At 43.9% G+C, this 24,337-nt stretch overlaps 1 long non-coding RNA gene across 2 annotated transcripts; it reads right to left on the bottom strand.

The window, feature by feature from the left end:
- Window positions 1–735: 735 nt before the first annotated feature.
- On the bottom strand, window positions 736–24,217 carry LOC114810316. Of its 2 annotated transcripts, none has more exons than XR_003758023.2 (3): window positions 23,938–24,217; window positions 21,276–21,433; window positions 736–1,402 (listed from the first exon to the last, which is right to left on the bottom strand). It is a non-coding gene; the product is annotated as an uncharacterized LOC114810316 (long non-coding RNA). The 2 variants fall into 2 exon arrangements; XR_003758021.2 differs by lacking the exon at window positions 736–1,402 and adding an exon at window positions 18,108–19,465.
- Window positions 24,218–24,337: the final 120 nt, after the last annotated feature.

The raw sequence follows: 24,337 nt of genomic DNA, 5'->3' as shown, positions 1-24,337 counted from the left end.
AAAAATAATACTATTGACTGAATGGAATTGAGGAACATCATTAGAGGGGCTAGAAGTGGGAGGTGAGGGAATGGAAATGTACATGAGTAAAAAGAGGCGAGGTGTGGGCAGAAATTTGGTCCCTTGCAGCTGACTTTAGATTATGGTATCCCTCTGGCAAATAGCAAATGGGAACTAGAGAACTCTTTCCCTATTCCTAAGCTTTGTTATTTCTCATATGTGCAACCAAGAATCAATGGTCCCCACCAAGAACTCACAAGTCTTCATTGGATTGAAAACTCTATAAACCACAGGAGAATTTAACATGATATTCTATTCCACAACTCTCTTGGTTAGTGTTTGAAAAAAGGCTCAAGCACAATAATTATACCAACCATTCCCTGAGGTGGCCAAACTACAGTCCCCCAGCAGGAAGTTCTGATTTCAGTATGATCTGGAGCACTCTATTTTAGCCCTAATACTTCCCAAGAACCATAATAACAATGATAATAATAATAATAATGTTCTTGTTAGGAGCTTACTACATGCCAAAAGCACTGTTCTAAGTGCTGGGGTAGATACAAGTTAATCAGGATGGACACACTCCCTGTTCCAAATGGGGCTCACACTCATTCCCATTTTACAGATGAGGAAACTGAGGCACAGAGCAGTTAAGCAACTTGTCCAAGGTCACACAGCAGACATGTGGTGGAGCTGGGATTAGAACCCAGGTCCTTCTGACTCCCAAGCCCATGCTCTAACCACTAAGCAGACTGCTTCTCAGCATAAGGCCCCACCACCATTTTACATTTTAATGAACTACAAAGCTTTTCCAACTTCTCTGAATCCTCTCCGCTAATACCAGATAAGATCATGGGTGGCATATTTGCAGTCTCAAGGCACACTAGTTTCCATATTCGTCCCTAGAGACAAAAGGGCACCTGGGTAAGATTTGCCCTAGAACCACATGGCATCTGCCTGAGTTAGAGTTGAATGAAACGGGTGTAAGTACCTGAGTCCCACATCAAAATAAGAGAACCAGATCTTCATCTTCCAGGCCCAAGTTCTTGCAGGGTCTTCAAATCAGCTTCCCCCTGCCACCTGCCCTCCAGCAGCCTTACCACTTCATCTCTTCGCTTTGTAGAGACAACAGCAGCCTGGCCTGTTCTCATAATCCAAGCCAACAAGACACCTGACCCAGCCCCGCAACACTGAAACCCTTCATTGCCTGTTGGTGTCCAGATAGAGGTTCAGTTAGACCGGAGCGGGAAGCTGGCTAAAAAGGGATGCTGTCCTTGTCTCAAAATCTTGGTTTGGCTGCCGCCTTTAGAGGCCTTCAGACGCCGAGTCACTGTGATGGTTCCTCGGCGGCTCTGGACGGGGTCTTCATTCTTGTTGTCAGCGGGGAACTTCCTCTGTAACTCTTATTAATGAGAAAACAAGATCACTTTAGACTGCACAGCTGCGGGGTGCAGGAGGAAATTAATAAAATAACGCTGAATTAATCCATTCAGCCCAAGACCACTGAATTCTAGCACCTGGAATTAATGAGTTGGGACTGTAAACAGCTCTCAAGCAGGAGTGCCTTCCCCAAACACCTTAAAAATAAAACCCAAATCACATATGTCAGTGTCTTCTCCTTAGATTAATTATTTTTGAGACATGGGAGGGCAGAGGAGACACCCGTTAATAACAGAATCTGAGAGAACCAGAGAGCTGTTCGGATGAAATGATCTCTTTTAGATTTCTTATATCGACCTGCTTATTCCAGAAATAAATCCCAAATTTTCCAAACTATCGCACTCATCCCTGGTAGTATACAAATCAGGCAACTGAGTGAATCTTACTCTTCTCTTCAGGTACGGAAAGGAAGGATTACTTTGTTGCTTGGGGGTAGCTAGTTCTGCCTTATGGGAAAAAAACAAACAAATCATTTGCTTTCTTTGCACATACACAGAGGAGCCCTTCATTGTTTTCAAGATTGCTATTTCTTCCCTGACCTTCTATCTCACCAGCCTAATGCACATCAACCCAGTGACGGAAAGTGTGATGAGGTGTCACTGTTTTTCTGAGGGAATGTTTGCTGAAGTACAGATATTGCAAGAATAATTTGTAGACCTGGAGATGGAGAGGAGAAGGGAAGACGAAAAATGAATATCGCTCAGCTTGTGCAGCTGAAATGTCTGCAAAGAGAATGAATGTTCTGGCACAGTTCAGTCCCAAGATGCTGACACCGACCTTTGTCTGGCTAGCTACTCATCAGCAACTCAGAGGCTGCTGGTCACTTCATGGCTGAAGAAACAGTAGCATCATTTGGAGGCCTTTAGATCAATCAATCAGTTGTATTTATTGAGCATTTGCAGAACACTGTACTAATCGCTTGGGAGAGTACAATATAACAGAGTTGGTGGTCACTCTGATGCCACTCTGCTCATCCCATATGGGAAAGGGATTTGGAAAGGGACTATGGTGTTGCTTCACAAACAAAGGCTCTCCAAAGTACTGCATCTAGCAGGTTTCTCCTATGATTTAAAAAAAAAAAAAACAGATGGAGAGCTATCCAAAACCCAGAATATAGCCACAGCAACATGAGTTGGCCAGGAAACTTGATGAGATCATTTGATATATCTTGGAAACAATGGGGATGAGCCCAAAATGGAAATAAAAGTATCTCAGGCATTAGCCAAAGACTGGCCAAATCGTTGGTCTAATCTGCATTGCCAAAATGGAACAGAATCAGGCTTTTCATAAGAAAAATAAATCTGAAACTCAATTTTCTGAAAGTGGCCAATTTTCCTAGTCTTGTTTTTAGTCAATAAAAAATTAAATAATAATAATAATAATAATAGCCACCTAGCTTCCCTGCAGTTAACACCCCATGACCCTCCTCCCACTACCCTCCCGACTTTTAAAGCCTTATTAAAATCCCATCTCCTCCAAGAGGCTTTCCCCAGCTAAGTCCTCATTTCCCCTAGTCCCTCTTCTTTTTACATCACACTGGTACCTGGATCTGTACCCTTTAAGTGCTTGATATTCACCCTACCTTCAGCCCCTCAGCACTTATATACATATTCTAATTTATTTTAATGTCTGTCTTCCCCTCTAGACTATCATCTCCTAGTGGACAAAGACCTGGTCTAACAATTCTGTTATACTGTACTTTCCCAAGCACTTAGTAGAGTGTTCTGTCCATAGTATGTGCTCAAAAAAATACTAGTGATTGATTCATTCATTGATAATAGCATTTGTTAAACGCTTACTCTGAGCCAAGCATCATATTAAGAGATGGGGTAGATCCAAGATAATCAGGATGGACTCATTCCCTGTCCCACATTATAAATCAGTGGTATTTATTGAGCACTTACTGTGCACAGAACATTATCCTGAGTGCTTGGGGAGCACAATAGTGCTGTTTGACAAGATCCCTACCCTCAAAGAGCACTGTTTCTGGCACCCCACAGTGCTTCGATACTGATGACTAAATGGAGAAATATCAATCCATTAATCAATGGTATTTATTGGTCACTTATTGCATGCAGTCTATTGTAGGAAGTGCTTGGGAGAGTACAATGTTCATTCATTCACACAATTGTATTTATTGAGCGCTTACTGTGTGCAGAGCACTGTACTAAGCATTTGGGAGAGTACAATAAAATAATAAACAGACACATTCCCTGACCATAACTACAATAGAATTGGTAGACAAGATCTCTGCCCACAAGAACCTTACAGTCTAGAGGGGAGCTCAGAATCTCACATTTTACAGAAGAAGAAACTGAGGAACAGAGTGGTTAAATGACTTGTTCTAGTTCACACAGCAGGCAAGTGGTGGAGCCAGAATTAGAAACCAGGTTCTCTGACTCCCAATCCTATGCTCTTTCGACTAGCCTCCACTGCCATAAAGCAGAATTTGTATTTAATTGTTTTCAAGATAATGAATATGAATTGGCTAAATACTTGCTTGTATGAGATCATGAAGATACAGAATGTGGGAGTTGCTGTAGACTGTAAGCTCCTTTTGGGTAGAAACCGTGTCTATCAACTTTCACACTGTACCCTTCCGAGGGCTTGGAACAGTACTCTGCACCCAGTAAGCTCCCAATAAATACCATTGATTGATTGTTGTAAATTGTCCTCTATTCAGGACTTCTGATTACAGTTTGTTAACCATGTTGGTAGTGAGAGTTTGTTTTGAGGAGAATCCAATGAAATGTTGGCAATAAACACTTCCTGGACCCATTTAGAACCCTGATTGATGACTTGAAAAACTCCCTGGCTTTAAAGGGTGCTCACCCAGATTCACCCTCTCTCCAGAAATAATTTTAAAAAAAATTTCAACCTGGAAAATAAGTCATTCCTGTCTGGCCTGTAACTGTTTTCAACAGACCCGACACCATCGATTTTACCACATCTCCCTGAGGTATTAGAAACACAATAAGAATCATTAGAATTTCCCTTAATAACTACTAAATAACTAAACAGCTACTCCAGAATAGATATGTGGAAACTTACTCTCTCAGTATTCTGTAATAATACTATATACCGATAGCATTAGTCCAATCAATCGGTCATATTTTTTGAGTGCTGTTCTAAGCGCTTGGGAAAAGACAACTGAATTAGCAGACACATTTCCTGCCCACAACAAACTCACAGTCCAGAGGGAGCTTTCAGAACCTAGAATCCTACAAGATACCATACCAAAAAAAAAAATCAAAACCATGGAATTTTACAGAATACAATGTACACTTAACTATTCAAATTTAATAGGACCCTTAGAATCCTATTTGGACCTTAGTACAGTGCTCTCTGCACAGAGTAAGCGCTCAATAAATACAATTGAATGAATGAATGAATCTATAAAAAGCACTATACAAAGCCTGGATGTTATAGATCATCACCACATAATTAATTCAGAATACTCTTTCACCGAGATAAGTAATGATGCTTTCTGAGCACAGGCAAGTTAAATGGATGTAGTGAGACTAATGAGATTTAAAGGAAGGCGATCTTAATAAATACAAAATAGGCAAAAAGCATGAATAGTCTGAAATGCAAATTGAGAGCCCAGATGAAGCCTGCAAGATTCCTGCAGGCACATTTCCTGCCAGGCTGAAGTGCTTTGCATTTCAATGACTATGAAATCCTCAGGACTTGACTGAGGAAACTCCAGCCCTTCCAGACTGCTCTGTTTTCTGTGGGTCAGTGTTTGGCCTCTCCGTGGGACAGTCCAAATTCAAAAGGTCTGGTGGGATGGTGGGAGGTGGGCCTGTCACCCTGATAATGGCAAATGAAGAGCAGCTCTTCCCTTTCACAGCTCATCCCGGCGTCGCTGAATGAAAGAGCTTGTTTTCTACCCTAGCAAAAATCCAGGAAGAAACCCGCAAGAAGAGAGCTAGATTGTTTCAATTCTTGTCCCCTGGCCCCAAGGGTGGCACAAGTTGTAAAGCTGTTTGCAAGGTATGTAGCATGCTTTCTCCAACAACACTGCCAAGGCAGTCATGATGTCCAGCTCACTGTGGTTTCTCTGTCTTGTTTTGCTTGATTAATAAAGATAATTGTGGTATTTGTTAAGCGCTTACTGTGTGCCACCCACTTCTGCCCCTTTCCAATTGAGAGCCGCAGTTCAGAGCCGACTCCTCTGAAGAGCCAGAGAGGGGCTGGCTTAGAGTCCAGACGCAGGCCAAGGGGTCTCCAGAACAAAGTTAGCCCCGCAGAGTGGGCCAGGTGGCGGCTGCAGAGACATGGGGAGTAACAATTAGCACCTTTTTAGTTTCTGTCTCAATGTAAGGGGAAGATTATGAGGCCTAATGTGTTTGTTTTATCACTCTATCACTCTCCCGAGCTTTTAGTGTGGTGCTTTGCACAGAGTAAGCTTGGGAGTCAGAGGTCATGAGTTCAAATCCCGGCTCTGCCACTTGTCAGCCATGTGACTGTGGGCAAGTCACTTCACTTCTCTGGGCCTCAGTTCCCTCATCTGTAAAATGGGATTAAGCCTGTGAGCCTCTTGTGGGACAACCTGATTACCTTGTATCTACCCCAGCGCTTAGTACAGTGCTCTGCACATAGTAAGCGCTTAACCAATACCAACTTTTTTTTTCTATAAATACAATCGACTGACTGACTGATTAATGTGTTTCTTCCCCTCTAGGCTGTAAGCTCGTTGTAGGCAGGGAATGTGTCTGTTATATTGTTCTGGTGCGCTCTCCCAAGTGTTTAGTACAGTGCTCTGCACACAGTAACCACTCAGTAAATCTGTATGTATCTGTGAGCTCTTTGTGGGCAAGAAAGTGTCTGTTTGTTGTTGTCTTGTACTCTCCCAGGTGCTTAGTACAGTGCTTTGCACAGAGCAAGTGCTCAATAAATACATTGAATGAATGAATAAATACCTTTGACTGACTGATAGAGCATTGGCCTGGGAGTTGGAACAACCTGGATTCTAATCCCTGCTCCTCCACTTGTCTGCTGTGTGACCTTGGGCAAACCACTTAACTTCTATGGGCCTCAGTTCCCTCATCTGTAAAATGGGAATTAACACTGTAAGCCCCATGTGGGACAGGGGCTGTGTCCCACCCGATTATTTTGTATCCACCCCAGCTCTTAGTACAGTGCCTGGCACAAAGTAAGTGCTTAACAAATACCATAATCATTATTACTATTATACCAGCAACAACAACGAGGGCACAATGCATGGGATGGCCCTAGATTGTTCATTCTTGTCCAGTGGTAGGATGCTGGGCCTCTTCCCTGGATTCTGTGGCTTCACAATAATCCTGACTTGATTCAAGCCATTCCCTACCTTCCACACCCACTGCCTCCTGGACCTGTGTGTCTCCTACTGCCTTTGCTCATGAGGAGAGGGCTGGGGGATGGGAAGCTAAGCAGGGGATCGCATGAAGGTGGTAGTCGGTGCAGCACAAACCCCGGTCCCGGGGCTACCGCTCCCTGACCCACGGGCTCAGCAGCCAAGTAACGGGGCAAAGACACACTGTGCCCCAGCAGAGAGTCCACTTCTGGGAGCACAGAGGAGGTTCTGTTCCTATGGATGGCAAACAGTTGCCCTTGACCCTCCAGCTGTTTGTAAAAGTTAAGCCGTGAATCAATGAATCGTATGGGTTCTCCTCTGGGTCAGATGGAGAGAGCACTGCTGGGGGGAATCAGGTGACCTGGATTCTAAACCTTGTTCGGTCTGTGGCTGTTTAATGTGGGCAGTGGGGGCCCATTCACTTCACAAGGTGCTGCACCCTTGCCTTCCTACTTGCCCATTGCCTCCCTTGACCCAGCCCCAACTTAAATGGCAACAACTGAGTGTGGAGGGTGCTGTGCAAACCACTAGCACTATACTCAAGTTCTCAGTCCTGACATCAGGACTAAGGCTCCTCCATCATCCATGATGGGAGTCTCTATCATTTTTCTTTAATAGTACTTGTTAAGTGCTTACTATGTGCCAGGCACTGTACTAAGGGAGTCAGAGGTCAAGGGTTCTAATTCCGGCTCTGCCGCTTGTCAGCTGTGTGACTGAGGGCAAGTCACTTAACTTCTCTGTGCCTCGGTTACCTCATCTGTTAAATGGGGATTAAGACTGTGAGCCTCACATGGGACAACCTGATGATCCTGTATCTACCCCAGCGCTTAGAACAAGCGCTTACTATGTGCAGACCACTAACAAATACCAACGTTATTAAGCACTGGGTTAGATACAAGATAACCAGGTTAGACACAGTTCATGTCCCACGTGGAACTCACAGTCTAAGTCAGAGGGAGGAGGAATGAATCCCCATTTTACAGATGAGGAATCTGAAGCACAGAAAAGTTAAGTAACTTTCCCAAGGTCACAGAGCAGGCAAGTAGGGGAATGGGATCAGAACTGGTTGAGAAGCAGCGTGGCTTAGTGGACAGAGCACTCAACTGGGAGTCAGAGGACCTGGATTCAAATCCCCGCTCCACCACTTGTCTGCTGTGCAGCCTTGGACAAGTCACTTAACTTCTCTGTACCTCAGTTTCCTCATCTGTAAAATGAGGATGATATCTTACTCCCTCTACTGGGACAGTAAGCTCCATGTGGGATAGGGACAGTTTCCAACATAAGAAGCTTGAATCTACTTCAGTGCTTAATACACTAAGTGCTTAGCAAATACCATTTAAAAAAAAACACCCAGGACCTCTGACTCCCAGGCCCATACTCATTCCAATAGGCCACAATGCTTCATTTATTAAGCACCTGCTGAGTGTTAAGCATTACACTAAGCACTTGGGCGAACACACAGAGGCAATATACACATTTACTGCCCTCAAAGATTTTAAAATTTACTGGGAAACACAGATAAAGATTATTTATAAACAGTGGGAGCAGGAGGAAGAACAAGAATATAACAGGAAGTCATACACATAAAACAGGATGAGCTAGCTGAATTACTGAATGTCCAAAAAAGTATGTAAACTAAAAATATGCATTTATTCATAAATTCTGAAGATTGGAATAAATACACAAGTGCTGAGGGTGATGTTAGGTTGACAATACTGGAGCACTGACAATCAATCAGGGAAGCCTTCCTGGAAGAGGAGGAATTTTAGAAGGGCTTTGAAAATGGGGATGACTAATGGATTTGGGGGTAGGGGAATTCCAGAATATGGGGACAGTATGAGCCGAGGGTTGGAGGTGAGAGAGTTGAGAGCAAATGCAGCTAGAAGGTGGGTTTGAGAGAAGTAAAGAGTGAGAGTGGAAGAGAAAGGAGTGAAGAAAGTGGCAGTATAAAATAGAGAACATCTGCATTACAACCATCATTTAGGCAATCGTATTTATTGAGCGCTTACTGTGCGTGGAGCACTTATTATTACTATTATGGAATTTGTTAAGTGCTATGTGCTGAGCACTGTTCTAAGCGCTGGGGTAGATACAGGATAAACAGATTGTCCCATGTGGGGCTCACATTTTTTAATCCCCATTTTTACAGTTTAGGTAACTGAGGCCTAGAGAAGTGAAGTGACTTGCCCAAGGTCACACAGCAGACAAGTGGCAGAGCTGGGATTAGAACCCATGACCTCTGACTCCCAAGCCCGTGCTCTTTCCACTAAGCCACGCTGCTTCACATAAAGCGCTTGGGGGAGTACGATATAACAATATCACAGACATTTTCCTTTCCCACAGCGAGCTTACAGTCTAGTGGGGAAGACAGATGTTAACATAAATAACTGCAGTGACATGTATGTACATATAAGTGCTGGGACGGGGGAGATGAATAAAGGGAGCAAGTCAGGGAGATGCAGAGGAAGTGGAAGGAGAGGAAAGGAGAGCTTAGTCAGGGAAGATCTCTTGGAGGAGATGTGCCTTCAATAAATCTTTGAAGGTGGGGAGAGTAATTGTCTGTCGGATATGAAGAGGGAGGGCATTCCAGGCCAGAGGCAGGATGTTGGTGATAGGTCAGCGGCAAGATAGACGAGATCGAGGTCCACTGAGAAGGTTGGCATTAAAGGAGCGAAGTGTGCAGGCTGGGTTATAGTAAGAGAAACTGCTCACTTGAGTCATAGAGCTGGGCAGTGTGGGGGTAAAGACCCTACTTTATGAAGCAAATTTTGGGGGGGAAGTGTGGAGTGTGAAGAGGGGAAGAGAAGGCAATTTTTTAGGGGAAGCAACATGGCCCAGTGGTAAGAGCACAGGTCTGGGAGTCAGAAGACCTGGGTTCTAATCCCAACTCTGCCACTCAACTGCTGTGGGACCTTGAGCAACTCACTTAACTTCTCTGTGCCTCGGCATTCTCATCTGTTGTGAATCCCAAGTGTGACAGGACCAGCGCTCAGTACAGTGCTCTGCACACAGTAAGCGCTCATATACAATTGAATGAATGAACAGGGACTCTGAGACCTGATTGTCTTGTACCTAACCCAATAACATGGCACATAGTAAGCACTTAGCAAGTAAATTGAAAATAATAATGATAATAATTTATAAAACAACTTATCTGTACATCTATACACCTCTTTTTCAACAATGGGCATCCTGGAAACTCTATGAGCACTTCGTAACCCAGTAACCGACTCAGAGATGGTGAGGAATCAGTTGAGATGGTATTTATTGAGTGATTATACTGTGTTCAGGGCTCAGTACTAAGAGCTTGAGAAAGGACATTATAAGAGAGTTGGTAGGTTCCCTGCCCACAACGAGCTTACAGTATAGAGATGAAGAAGCGTTCTTGTTTACCCCTGGAGCTGTGGGACTGTATTCCCTGGAGAATACTTTTGTCATTTCAATCTTTTAGTGCCCTTGAGAGACAAAGTGGCATTCGGCCCCTGGTAAGAACAGCAGCCCTGCACCTAGTCAAGCCATTCATTCAATCATTCAGTCATATTTATTGAGCTCTTACTGTGTGAAGAATACTGTACTAAGCACCTGGGCGAGTACAACAATAAACAGACACATTCGCTGCCCACAAGGAGCTTACAATCTAGAGTGGAGGAGACAGACATTAATACAAATAAATGTTACAGATATAGACATGAGTGCTGTGGGGCTGGGAAGGGGGGAAGAACAAAGGGATCAAGTCAGGGTGATGCAGAAGGGAGTGGGAGAAGAAGAAAGGTCATCTATACACACCTGCAATAGGGTCGCATGAGCCCGGTCACTTGGATCCTGAGGCTACTTTCTATCCCCAAGGCTGTTAGCTCATTATGGGCAGAAAATGTGTCTGCTACTTCTGTTGTACTCTCCCAAGCACTTAGTACAGTGCTCGGCACATAGAGCTCAATAAATATGATCAATTGATCTCTGTTGCCTATCTGCTTTGGGGTCTTTCTGTCTCTCTTTAAGCACAGGGTCCATAGAACTGTGCTCCCAGCCCCAGAATCTAGGGCAGGGCCCCTGAGCACTAAAATGGACATTCAATCCATGGGTTCAACTGACTGAAGTCTTCCAGGAGGATTTTCAAAGGGAGGAATTCCAGTTCCAACTTAATATTACCAAGAGGGACATGCGCTTTGGCAACCTGCCACTTTCCAGAACATTAAGAAATGATAGTCCTAGCTAAAAGCTCCCCAAGTGCACAACAGCTGTTCTTTGGTTAAACTCATCAAGCTAGTGAGCAATTAGGCTGAAATGTGACGAGGCAATGTTGCTCCAACATTGCAGCTCCCACCCAGATGGCTCTTTTTACAATCTGAAAGTACCAGGTTCTAATCCCTGTTCCGCCACTTGTCTGCTGTGTGACCTTGAGCGAGTCACTTCACGTCTCTGTGACTCAGTTACCTTATCTTTAAAATGGGCATCGAGACTGTGAGCCGCATGAGGGACGGGGAGTGTGTCCAAACCCCATTTGCTTGTATCCACTCCAGCCCTTAGTACAGTGCCTGGCACATAGTAAGCGGTTAACAAATACTATAATCATTACTATTATTACCTTCTTTCTGGTGCAACAAAAGTCAGAATCTGGGTTATCCATTACCTAGGAATGAATCAGTCAGGAATGAATCAGGAATGAATCCAACTCTGTTGGAACAGTCAGAATGTCACACCCCCTTACCACAATCACAGCCTCCAAGAAAGGTGGTCCATCTGGAGAGCTGTGTGACCCAGTGGAACAGCCATGTGTCTGGGAGCCAGGAGTCCTGTGTTCTAGTCCCAACTCTGCTACTACCCTGCCGTGTGACCTTGGGCAAGTTACTTAACCTTGCTCTTTTTTTATGCCAGGCACTGTTCTAAGTGCTGGAGTAGATAATAATAATAATGATGATGGCATTATTACTAACTACTAAGCACTGGGGTGGAAACTTGCAAATAGGGTTGAACACAATCCCTGCCCCATATGGGGCTCACAGTCTCAATCCGCATTTTACAGCTGAGGTAACTTAGGCAGAGCCAAGTGAAGTGACTTGCCTAAGGTCACCCAGGAGACAAGTGGTGGAGCAGGAATTAGAACCCATGATCTTCTGACTCCAAGGCCCATGTTCTATCCACTACGCCACACTGCTTCTCAAGTGCTTACTATGCATGAAGCACTCTTCTGAGAGCGGTGGTAGATTCATTCATTCATTCGTTCATATTTACTGTGTGCAAAGCACTGTATTAAGTGCTTGGATAGTACAGTATAACAATAAACAAACACAGTGCCTAGCCACAATGAGCTCAGAGTTTAGATGCAAGCTAATCAAGTTGGACACAGTCCCTATCCCACATGGGACTCACAATCTTAATCTCCATTTTACAGATGAGATAACTGAGACACAGAGAATTTAAGTGATTTGCCCATGGTCACGCAGCTGATAAGTGGCAGGGGTTAGAACCCAGGTCCTCCTCCCTCCCAGGCTCTATCCACTAGGCCATGATCTGTAGAATGGGGCCAGTAATTCTCATCTCTTCCTTTCTCCCAGAGGTGTTGTGAGGACTGACTCAGATAACTGAAGTGATAGTGTTTGGGGAAAAACAAAAAAAAGTTCTACAAATTAAGACTGTAGACTATATCCTCTAGACTGTAAGCTTATTGTGGGTGGTGAATGTGTCTGTTTATTGTTGTATTGTACTTTCCCAGTACAGATTTCCACACAGAGTAAGCACCAATAAATATGATTAAATTGAATTTAATTGAATAAAGGTATTATTGTATTGTTATTTCATTCCCAAATATGTAAAGCTTACTGGCTTTTGAAGAAACTGGTTTCTCAAACCTTTCCAGAACAAGGCTGTCACCGAACCCAGACCTTGTTACTAGTTCTTGGGTTCTGCCTGGAAATCGAATCTGAACCAAGCCAGGACAACTCATAGTGATTGTAAGTTATCAATAGTACAACTCAAATTCAGAGAGATTTCAAAGAATAACTGCCCACAGATTTTTTTTTCCTTCTACCTTCACAAATGCAGGGTCTCTGATATTGCTTTCCACTTGGGTCCATATACTGCCTCTCGTAAACACAGTTTTCATCACTTTTATATGACACAGGCAAAAGAAAAGCAACAGAAAACCCCCAGTTGTCAAAGGGGATTTGATGCCGAAATTTAATAATAAAATTGATGGTATTTGTTGAGCCCTTATTGAATGAAGAGCTCTGTAATAAGCAGTTAGGACAGTATAACATAAAAGAATTGGTTGGCATAATCCCCACCTTTTCTTCACCCCACCCCCTCTCTCCATCCCTACCCTGGGAAGCAGCATGGCTAAGTGGAGACAGTCGGGGCCTGGGAGTCAGAAGGACCAGGGTTCTAACCCTGGTTCTGCCAATTGCTCGCTGTGTGACCTTGGGTAAGTCATGCAACTTCTCTGTATCTCTGTTTCTTTAACTGCAAAATTTGGATCCCTGTTCTCCCTCCTACTTAGACTGTAAACCCTATGCAGGACAGGGACTGTGCCTGACCAATTTAACTTGTACCTAATTAACTTGCACTTAGAAGAGCGATTGACACAGAGTAACCACTTAACAAATACCATTTTTAAAAAGGAGTTTACAGTCTCCAGGGGAAACAGACATTAAAATAAAATGCAGTTAGAGTGAGTATGGCAAGGCCCTGCTGGGCCCGAGTGAGCTAAAGAAACGAACTCTCCCCGACTGAGTGTCCTCAGCCAGGATGCCTCTGTAATCCTGTCAGACCTCTGTAGCTTCAAATGGGAAGCAGTCTTCCAAGACCCAGTCAACTACCCTTTAAGGTTTCTCAGTTCCTCAGGAAAGGCATAGAGGGAAAATAAACCATTCTAAAATCACAGCTCCTCCAAGAGATTTTCCAGACTAAACCTTCTATTTCCTCTATCCACCTTACCCTTGCGTCCACTATGAACTTAGCTGTGTACCACTTAAGCACTCTGATACTCACTCCAGCCCCAAAATTCTTATGTAAATATTTTTATACTTTACCATTTCCCCTATCCCTAATCTATTTTAATGTCTGTCTCCCACTGTAGACAGTAAACTTTGTAAACTTCTTGTAGCCAGGGATCAAACCTACCAACTCTGTTATATTGTACCCTCCCAAGTGCTTAGTATAGTGCCCAGCACACAATAAATGCTCAATAAATTCCATTGAATGACTGACTGATACACCTGTTCTGCACACAGTAAGCTCTCAATAAATAACCTTGATTGATTGATTGATATATTTACCATCTGATACATCATCTTTCTATCTGTATCATTGTTTAATTGCTTTCTTTTTACCATCATTCTTATTTAGGCTCTTATTATTTTACTGTTAATAATAAGTTAGGTTTGCCATTTTCTCCCATTAGGCTGGATGGAGGCTCCCCAGGGCTCCCAGGCCTGTGTCTTTTGTTTTTAATGTATGCTTCCAAGTCCACTGCGCTAAGCACTCTGCACCCAGGAGGCCTTCAGTGTTTGCTGCTGATGAAGATCATGATCATGATGAATGGCCCTGGGCCCTTTTCTACATTACTTAATCCAAGCCACTTTTCCTTAATTTTGCAGCTGAGCACTGTAATTGCTTTTTTTTGGTTCCTAAATGCTTTCTGGACTTTACCCTATTGAACAGTATCTTCTTTCTGACAGACCATTCATCTGATTTGTTCGGGTGGCTCTGATTTTTGTTGTCCATTTGTTCTGGTTGACCATCATCAGTTACGCACCTTCAAACACATTGTCTCCTCAACTCACAAGGAGGTTGTGAGGATAAAATGAGTTCATTAACATAAAAGCCCTTTGGAAAACAAATTAAAGTGCTATATAAATTCAAGGTGTTGTTATTTTAATCATTTTTCAAACCCTGAAGGATGTATATGATATGTATATGTAAAGTATATATCCTTCAGGGCTTGAAAAATTATATATATGTACACACACAGACACGTTCACATGCACCACCTCTTTTGGGAATAGATGTGTATATGGACCTATCCACAACTCCTTGTTCCTTTGTCAATACCACATATACTTAACTCTCTTGTCCTCCCCATTTTGGAAGTTACTAGAAGTCAGGCAAAAGTCCTTGTTCATCCAATATAAGGCCATGCTTCCCAGTGATGCTAAATAAACAAATAGATGGGGTGATACTATTGAGTAATAATAATAATAATAATAATTATGGTATTTGTTAAGTGCTTATCATATCCCAAGCACTGTACTAAGCACTGGGGTAGATAGAGGATAGCTAGGTCCCACTTGGGGCTCACAGAGAAAGGAGGAGGGAGAACAAAGCATTGAATCCCTATTTTGCAGATGAGGAACTGAGGCACAGAGAAGGAAATTGACTTACTCGAGGTCACACAACAGGCACATGGTGGAGTCAGGACTAGAACCCAGAACTTCTGACTCCCAGGACCGTGCTCTTTTCCCTAGGCCATGTTCGATAAGTACGAGGATGGAAACAGTAATAATCAACAAAAGAAAAAAATCCCAAAGGAAAAGAATCCACTTCTATTGTTGTGGAAACCAGCCTGCATGTTTACATTTCTTGTTCGGCTCCTCCAAGAGAAAGCTGCAGCAGTGAGTTCATCGGACTGACGCAGAAGGAAATCCTGCTTTCATTCATTCATTCAATTGTAAGTATTAAGGGCTTACTGTGTGCAGAGCACTGTACTAAACAATTGGGAAAGCACAATGCCGCCAGAGACAGTGATATTCCCTGCCCACAAAGAGATGCAGACAGACCTGCGCGCTCTGACCATCTGTCCTGCAGCACTGTGCTGGTTGTGGCCATCCAGAGAGGTGGTCCTTTCCTACAGGCCAAAGGCCTGGGTGACAGAAGAGTCTCCCGCCAATCTCTTCAGGTGACTCGCTTTGGATTTTGCACCATTTAAAAAGTCCCTGGGCTTCCAGCTCCCTCTCCAGGCTCAGTGAATAATCCCACCCATCCCCACATGCCCAACAGCACTCACGGGACCTTGTGCTTTGAACTCCTAAGAAAGATTATGCTACATCGCCAGCATCTTGTTATTATTATTCTCTAATTGCAGAGCCCTCGCCTCCTTCCGGCAAACAAGAATTTAGCTAAGCCCTTAAAAGTAGTCTCCCCCGGGGGCTACAAGATGTAGAAAGCACAGTATTTTCAAACTCTTCAAAGGCAAGAAGAAAATGACTGCATGCATTCTTTTTCTTTCTTTTCACATAGTGGTTTCACCACACAATAGGCAGCTTGGGAAGTTATCAAACACCCCACTGTGCTTTGACATTTATTCATCCATTAAAGCTGTTGATTGCCTGGCATAATTCGGGTGTGCTGCACGCCTGCTCTAAGAACACGATTCCTTAATTATTCTAATGGATTGTCCTGGGCTTGCACCAGAATATACTGAGCACGCAATGACTCATCTGAACAGCTCGGAGGCGAAGGTTACAGATGCTTCAAGAGGCAACAAGAGGGGGGGTGCTCTCCCAGCCAGGGCATTTCATTAAGAAAAAAGATGAGCGGTGGACCCGTTGTTTCTCTAAGCACAAGATCAGTTATAACAATGGAGCAGTGCCATCTAGATTTTGCCAAACCTGAAGGGACCTTAGGAAGGAACTGTCACTTCGTTGCATAGATTGTCTTGCAATCAATCAATATCATTTTTTTTAATGGTATGTTTTAAGCACTTACTACGTGCCAGACACCTTACTAAATGCTGAGGTATAGTCAAGTTGATCAGATTGGAAGATAATCAAGTAGGAATATCTGCCTCTTTCTCATTTTCCATAGGCACATGAGTTCATGCATGCACGCATGCGTCCACATATACACGAGCACACTCTCTGTCCTTCAACTGTATTTATTGAGCGCTTACTGTGTACACAGCACTGTACTAAACGCTTGGGAAAATACAATATAACAACAGATGGATTCCCTGCCTACAGCGAGCTTAGTCTTTATGTCACCTTGTATCTATCCTAGTGCTTTTTAAAGTGCCTGGCACATAGTACTTAACAAATATTATTATTATTATTATCTCGGGCCTCTCTATAAAAATAGATACACACGTTACCCCCACTAGAGTGTAAACTCATTGTGGGTAGGGTAGGTATCTTGAAAATCGGTGATATTTTACTCTCACACACTAATGTCCATGAGTAGCCAGAGGTGCTCACTGAAAGAAGGCTGCAATTAAGAATGCTCTGTCTTTTATGTTTGGAAACTAGCCTTCCTGTTTACCCTCGTTGCTGGGCTCGTCTAAATGAAGGGCCCAGACAGCCACCCTTCTGCAGCAGTGACACGGAGGGCAATCCTGCAGAGGGACCTTTGGGCTCTGGGTCGTCTGTTCTGCAAATCCCTGGGACTGAGGGCGGTCACTGCAGGGCAGCAGAGGGAGGGGCGCCTCACCACTGCTAAACACAAGCCAAGCCCAGGCTAACATTCGGCCGGTAATATAAGATTGTCGGACTCTAGTTATGGTCGAAAGGGATAGCTAGTGAGCTGGAGTGAGGAAGGATTTGGAACTCTTCTTTTCACTGGGCAAGGGTGGGGAATCTCTGCACCGCTAACCTTCCTCTACTTGTGTGCTGGGAGCAAGGCCATGTCAGTGGTGTAGCAACTGTATGAATACTCCATTCATTTATTCATTCAATCGCATTTATTGAGCGCTTACTGTGTGCAGAGCACTGTACTAAGCACTTGGGAGAGTACAATATAACAACACACAGACATATTCCTGCTCACAACAAGCTCTCAGACTAGAGGGGGAGACAGACATTAATATAAATAAATAAACGAATAACAGATATATACATATGCAGTAGGGATGGGAGCAAGTAGGAGCGGTGCAGAAGGGAGTGGGAGAAAAGGTGAGTAGGACTTAGTCAGGAAAGCTTCTTGGAGGTGATGTGCTTTCAATAAGGTTTTGAAGTGCAGCGTGGCGCAGTGGAAAGAGCACGGGCTTTGGAGTCAGGGCTCATGAGTTCGAATCCCAGATCTGCCACTTGTCAGCTGTGTGACTGTGGGCAAGTCACTTAACTTCTCTGTGCCTCAGTTCCCTCATCTGTAAAATGGGGATTAAGACTGTGAGCCCCACGTGGGACAACCTGATTCCCCTGTGTTTACCCCAGCGCTTAGAACAGTGCTCTGCACATAGTAAGCGCTTAACAAATACCAACATTATTATTATTATTAAGTGGGGGAGAGCAATTAATTGTCTGATATGAGGTGGCAGAGCGTTCCAGGCCCGAAGTAAGATGTGGGCTAGAGGTTGGCGGCAAGACAGACGAGATCAAGGCACAGTGAGAAGGTTAGCATTAGAAGAACGAAGTGTGCAGGTTGGGTTGTAGAAGGAAAGTAGTGAGGTGAGATAGGAGGGGACAAGCCAATTAAGTACTCCGACAGCGCTTCCCCCATTAGAATGTAACCTCTTCATTGGCACCTTGTTTTGTACTTCCCAAGTGCATAGTTGAGGACATGGCACCCACTAGGTACTCATAAACCCATCCTCCAGACTGTAAATTTATCCTCTAGACAGCTCATTGTGGGCAGGGAACATGTCCCCCAACTCTGTTGTACTGTACTCTCCCAAGTGCTTAGTACAGTGCTCTTCACGTAGTAAGCCCTCAATAAATACCATTAATGATACTACTGTGACTGTTATGACTACTACTCTAGCAGTTTCCATAGGTGGCATTTGGTATGGGGAGGGGATTTGGGAAGTGCAATAACAGGACTTTCCATATCTTTGCCATGAAGGGGAGTTGATAAATGAATCAGAAGTGAAGCAAAAATTTCAAATTCTGCCCCTGACAGCTGCCTCCTTAGTGCCATCAGTTTGGGGGACAGGGGAGGGAGAGAGAGGAGAGAGAGAAACAGAGAGAGAGGAAGGAGAGGGAGAATGCTTGCACAAGTTAGGGTCACAAGTCATCAGTCCCATCAGCACATGGGCAGCAGGAGGAGAGAAGCTTGGGACACAGATAATAAAACACCTCAACATAATCCTTAGTGGAGCAGTTCAAGCTATTCTCTACCCAACCAGAGAGCCCTCTCTGTCTAGCAGCAATAAAGATGTCCCTACCTAATAAAACTTCAATTAGGGGATGCTATAGGGTTGGGGAAAAGCCAGCAAGGATTGGAAGTAAAGAAGATGTATTCATGGCTATCACTCAGGACAATCATTCTGCAGGAAAACAAAAATGCTTTGTCTTCAGCAAAACTACACACTCAGACCCAATTCATGAGGGACTCAATTTTATATAAAATGCCCCATAATTCGGCAAAGCACTTGGGATCAGGAAGGGCCAGCACCTAGTTTCAGGGAATACCCCATTTTTCATCAGTTTAGGGCTTATTTTTTCCTAATCGTTCCTCTCGTCATCTGGGAGGGAGTAGCATTGTTATCCTCCTCTTCAATGAGGACAGGGAAATTCGGAGAGGTTAAGTGCCTCATCCCAGATCACACAGTACATTAGTAACTGAGAGATGATTAGATTTCCAGCAGCTTATGCTCTCCAGAGTCCCAGAAAGAAAGCGCAGTTGAAAGAATCTTGTGAGAGAATGTTTGAAGAGCTGGGATCTTTAAAAATCTCCAAGTTTCAGTGGGAGTTTCGGGCCAAAATTTCTACGATTGCTTGCCAGTCACTGATTCAGACTAGAACTTCCCAGGCATGTCTGTGGAGAGATGAGTGCAAAGGCTTCGTTAAAGCTCAGTAGTTCAATTTCCTGGAGCTTTCTTTCTTTGGCTCCTCTTCTAAAGATGGGCTAACAAGGGTGGCGACAGGGAGCCTGCGAATTTTCCTCTTGGCAAACAAACTGCAATCACCATTTCACTTTTCCACAGAACAACTAGAATACATTGCTATCCTAAGCAGAATCCGAAAAAGTAGGAGGATCTTATTTCTCTCACAAGGATTTCACTGGGATGGAAGCTCCCTTGAGCTCAACCCGGGACTGTCACTGAGAAGGAGGGAGGAGATTTGTCTTGTCATGAAAGGGAAATGGATCCATTTTTTTTTCTTGTCTAAGTCACTGAAGTTCTATATAACCTTCTAACCAAGATCCACAAGCCTTTTCTCTGCCTTGCAAGCACTCTAAACGGTCTAGAACACAGCCATACATACAGTGGGTGCTCAAAATGTACCTGTTCATTCACTCATGCATTCATTCACTCATTCAATCATATTTATTGAACACTTACTGTGTGCAAAGCACTATACTAAGCGCTTGGAAGAACACAATGCAATAACAGTGCACTCAAAATCAAGAGGGGAAGACAGACATTTATATAAATAAATGAATGAATAAATAAATTACAGATCTATATGTGTGCTGTGGGGATGGTAGGAGGATGAATGAAGGGGGAAGGTCAGGGCAACACAGAAAGGAGTGGGAGAAGAGGAGAGGAGAGCTTAGTCAGGGAAGGCTTCTTGGAGGAGATATGCCTTCAATAAGGCTTTGAAGTGGGAGAGAGCAATTGTCTGTCCGATATGAGGAGGAGGGCATTCCGGGCCGGAGATGGGATGTGGGCAAGAGGTTGGAGGCAAGCTAGATGAGATTAAGGTACAGTGAGGTTAGCATTAGAGGAACGAAGTGTGTGGGCTGAGTTGTAGTAGGACAGTAGTGAGGTGAGGTAGGAGGATGCAAAATGATTTAGTGTTTTAAAGCCAATGGTGAGGAGTTTTGTTTGATGTAGGAGTGGATGGGTAATCCACTGGAGGTTTCTTGAGGAAGTGGGGAAACTTGGTCTAAATGTTCTTGAAGGAAACTGATTTGGGCATTCATTCATTCATTCAATCATATTTACTAAGCACTTACTGTGTGTAGAGCACTGTACTAAGCACTTGAAAAGTAAAATTCAGCAATAAAGAGAGACAATCCCTGCCCACACTGGGCTTATAGACTAGAAGGGGGAGTCAGACATCAAAACAAGTAAACAGGTATCAATATAAATATATATATATATGTACTGTGGGGTGGGGGAAGGGCAAAGGGAGCGAGTTGAGACAGAAGGGAGGAAAAGGGGAGATTAGTCGGGGTGGAGGTGAGCCTTCATTAGGGCTTTGAAGTGGGGGAAGAGTAATTGTCTGGCAGATTTGAGGAGGGAGGGTGTTACAGGCCAGAGGTAGAACATGGGCCAGGAGTCAACGGCGGGTCAGGCGAGAACGAGGCACAGTGAGAAGGTTAGCACCAGAGGAGCGGAGTGTGCGAGCTGGGTTGTAGAAGGGGAGAAGGGAAGTGAGCTAAGAAGGGGCAAGGTGATAGAGGGCTCTGGAGTATGGACTGGAGTGGGGAGAGATGGGAAACAGGGAGGTCAGCGAGAAGGCAAATCCAATAATCAAGGTGGGATAGGATAAGTGCTTGGATTAATGCTGTAGCAGTTTGGATGGAGAGGAAGAAGCATCATCTGTTGACAATGATTAACTGTAGCAGTCTTTCAAGTAAAATCAAGTCTTATTATTCAGGAGCTGTGTATAGAGTTTACCTGCAGTAGCTCTTTGGGTATCCTTCTGTTATTCACTCTACTCAAATGTCTCAGTGAGAAGAGTTCTACTGAGGTAAGCAGAAATTCTGTATGAGTGGACCTGACCATCCTAGAGCTTCATCATTTCCATTTGGTATTTACAGCTGCTGCTTGGCAAACTGAAATGAGACAAAAGAAAGCAAAGGGGTCAGAAGAAATATTTCAAGGACACAGAAAGAGAAACAGCATGGCCTAACTGATGGGACATGGGCCCGGGATTTAGAAGGACTAGGTTCTAATCCTAGCTTCTCCACTTGTCTGCTGTGTGACCTTGGACATTTCACTTAAATTCTGTGTCTCAGTTACCTCATCTGTAAAATGGGGATTAAGACTGTGAGGCCCATGTGGGACATGGACTGTGTGACATCTGATTAGCCTGTATCTACCCCAGCACTTAGTACAGTATCAGGAACATAGTAAGCACTGAACAATAACCATAAAACAAAAACAAACACAAATAGTAAAGCATAGCTTGAGGTAATGGGAGATCCCAGTTGAAAACAGGGAGGCAATTACTACAGACAGCCAGGGACAGTAGCGTGGCTCAGTGGAAAGAGCCTGGGCTTCGGAGTTAGAGGTCATGGGTTCGACTCCTGGCTCTGCCACTCTTCAGCTGTGTGACTGTGGACAAGTCACTTAACTTCTCTGTGCCTCCGTTACCTCATCTGTAAAATGGGGATTAACTGTGAGCCTCATGTGGGACAACCTGATTACCCTGTATCTATCCCAGCACTTAGAACAGTGCTCTGCACATAGTAAGCGCTTAGCAAATTCCAACATAAATATTATTATTATTAAGAAGAGAGCAGCTTTCCTAGAACAGAAGTTTCCAGAAGATCGTGAAATAAAGAGGCAAAAGCGAAATCAGTGCCAGCTCCTCCCAGAGCAAACAACCCATCACACCGAGGCTATAGACTTCTAGGTCATTGTGGGCAAGGAATATGCCTCTATTATATTGTACTCTTCCAAGCGCTTCGTACAGTGCTCTGCACACAAAAAGTGCTCAATAAAAACAATTGATTGAATGATAGATTGAACAAGGGATGATCTCTAGAGGGTGTGTGTGAAGCAGTAGGGACTGTCAGTCCTATTTCAATTTTTACAACCACAGTCACCCCAAAAGTGAACTTGTCCTGTAAAACTGTAAGCTTCTTGTGGACAAGAATCTTGTCTACCAACTTTATTGTATCTTTCTCTCCAGCGTGGCTTAGTGGAAAGAGCCCAGGCTTGGGAGTCAGAGGTCATGGGTTCTAATGGTGGCTCTGCCACTTGTCAGCTGTGTGACTTTGGGCAAGTCACTTCACTTCTCTCTGTAAAATGGGGATTAAGTCTGTGAGCCCCACGTGGAACAACCTGATTACCTTGTATCTACCTAATTGCTTAGAACAGTGCTTGGCACATAGTAAGCACTTAACAAATACTATTATTTCCCAAATAGTGCTCTGTCCAAAGTAAGTGCTCAATAAATTCTGCTGATTAATTGATTGATTGACCATCAAAGGCATCATCTTCAAAATGTTAAGACAACTATGAATACTATTTGTGGGACTCACTCCCTGCTTTCTTGTTCTCCCCCTTCCACCCTCCTAACCACAATAAATACCACTGATAGCCACAGTCACCGTCTCTCACTCTGGTTGGGTTGTACACATGACCACCCCTTGGGGACATTTATTCTAGATTGTGAGCTCCCTCTCAAGTAACAGGGAGCATGTCTATTGTCCTTCTGTGCTTTCTCTCCCAGTACATAGCACAGTGCTCTGAATCTAGTAAGTGCTTAATGAATATTACTACTGCTGCTACTATCAAACTCAAGGAGATTTTTCCACAGGCGTGATGTTTTATGTCAGCATAACTATGCCACAGCCCTGCCTAACTCAAGACCCCACAATCTGACCGACAGTTGGCTCCAAGTCAACTGCGGGCTTGATATCTGATTATCTTTCCCTGAGCCTTCTAGAATATTGCTAATATCTGATTCTTTTTACCTAGAGTATAAGCTTCTATATCTTGTCTACTAATATATATGTATATATAATATATATGCATGTCTACTAATTCTATTGAACTTATCCCAAGTAGAAGCAGCTTGGCCTAGGGGATAGAGCACGGTCCTGGGAGTCAGAAGGATCTGGGGTCTAATCCCAGCTCCGCCATTTGTCTGCCGTGTGACCTTGGGCAAGTCACTTAACTTCTCTGTCCTTCAGTTACTTCAGCTGTAAAATGGGGGTTAGGCTATGAGCTCCATGTGGGACAGGAACTGTGTCCAACCTGATGACCTTGCATGTATCTGAACGCTTAGTAAAGTACCTGGCACACAGTAAACACTTAACAAATGCCATTAAAAAAAGGCTTCAGTGCAGTGCTCTGCGCAGAGTGACCGCTCAGTACATACCATTGATTGATCTTATTGTCAGGTATAGGCGTGAGAGGGAGCGTTGGTGTAGGGGGATAGGACTATAGTGAATGTATCTAACCATCTGACAATTTCACCAAGTCCGTGCAGACGATCCCAAGTTGGAAGAGTTGGAGAAGTTCCTGCTGGCTTAGGGAGGCTGCATTGATGCAAACCTCCACAGCCTCCTTCTCCCCTTCCAATTCAAAGCGACCACCTTTTATGTACCTTGGGCATCTTAGAGGCTCCACGTGGCAGTTGTTGATTGGTCCAAGCCCGTTCCTGGGTAGAACTGGGAGGGAGGGCCACTTTTCCCTTCATGCTCCACCCCACAGACCGCCTTTACAGTGATCCGTCCTGGAGAAGAGCAGCCTAGTTCCTTGGAGAATTTGCGGGATCAAAAAACAGTCACTCTGAAAATAGCTTCCTATGGGCTTACTACATTATAATAATTATGGTATTTGCTAAGTGACAAGCACTGTTTTAAGCACTAGGGTACATACAATGTGAGTAGTTTGTCCCACGAGGGGCTCACAGTCTTAATCCCCATTTTACAAATGAAGTAACTGAGGCACAGAGAATCTAAGTGACTTGCCCAAAGTCACAGAGCTGACAAGTGGAGGAACCA

This window comes from Ornithorhynchus anatinus, chromosome 3 (assembly GCF_004115215.2).
Source record: "Ornithorhynchus anatinus isolate Pmale09 chromosome 3, mOrnAna1.pri.v4, whole genome shotgun sequence".
Lineage (NCBI taxonomy): Eukaryota > Metazoa > Chordata > Mammalia > Monotremata > Ornithorhynchidae > Ornithorhynchus > Ornithorhynchus anatinus.
The sequence above is the reverse complement of the archived record's forward strand: the minus strand, read 5'-3'. Positions and strand labels throughout refer to the sequence as shown.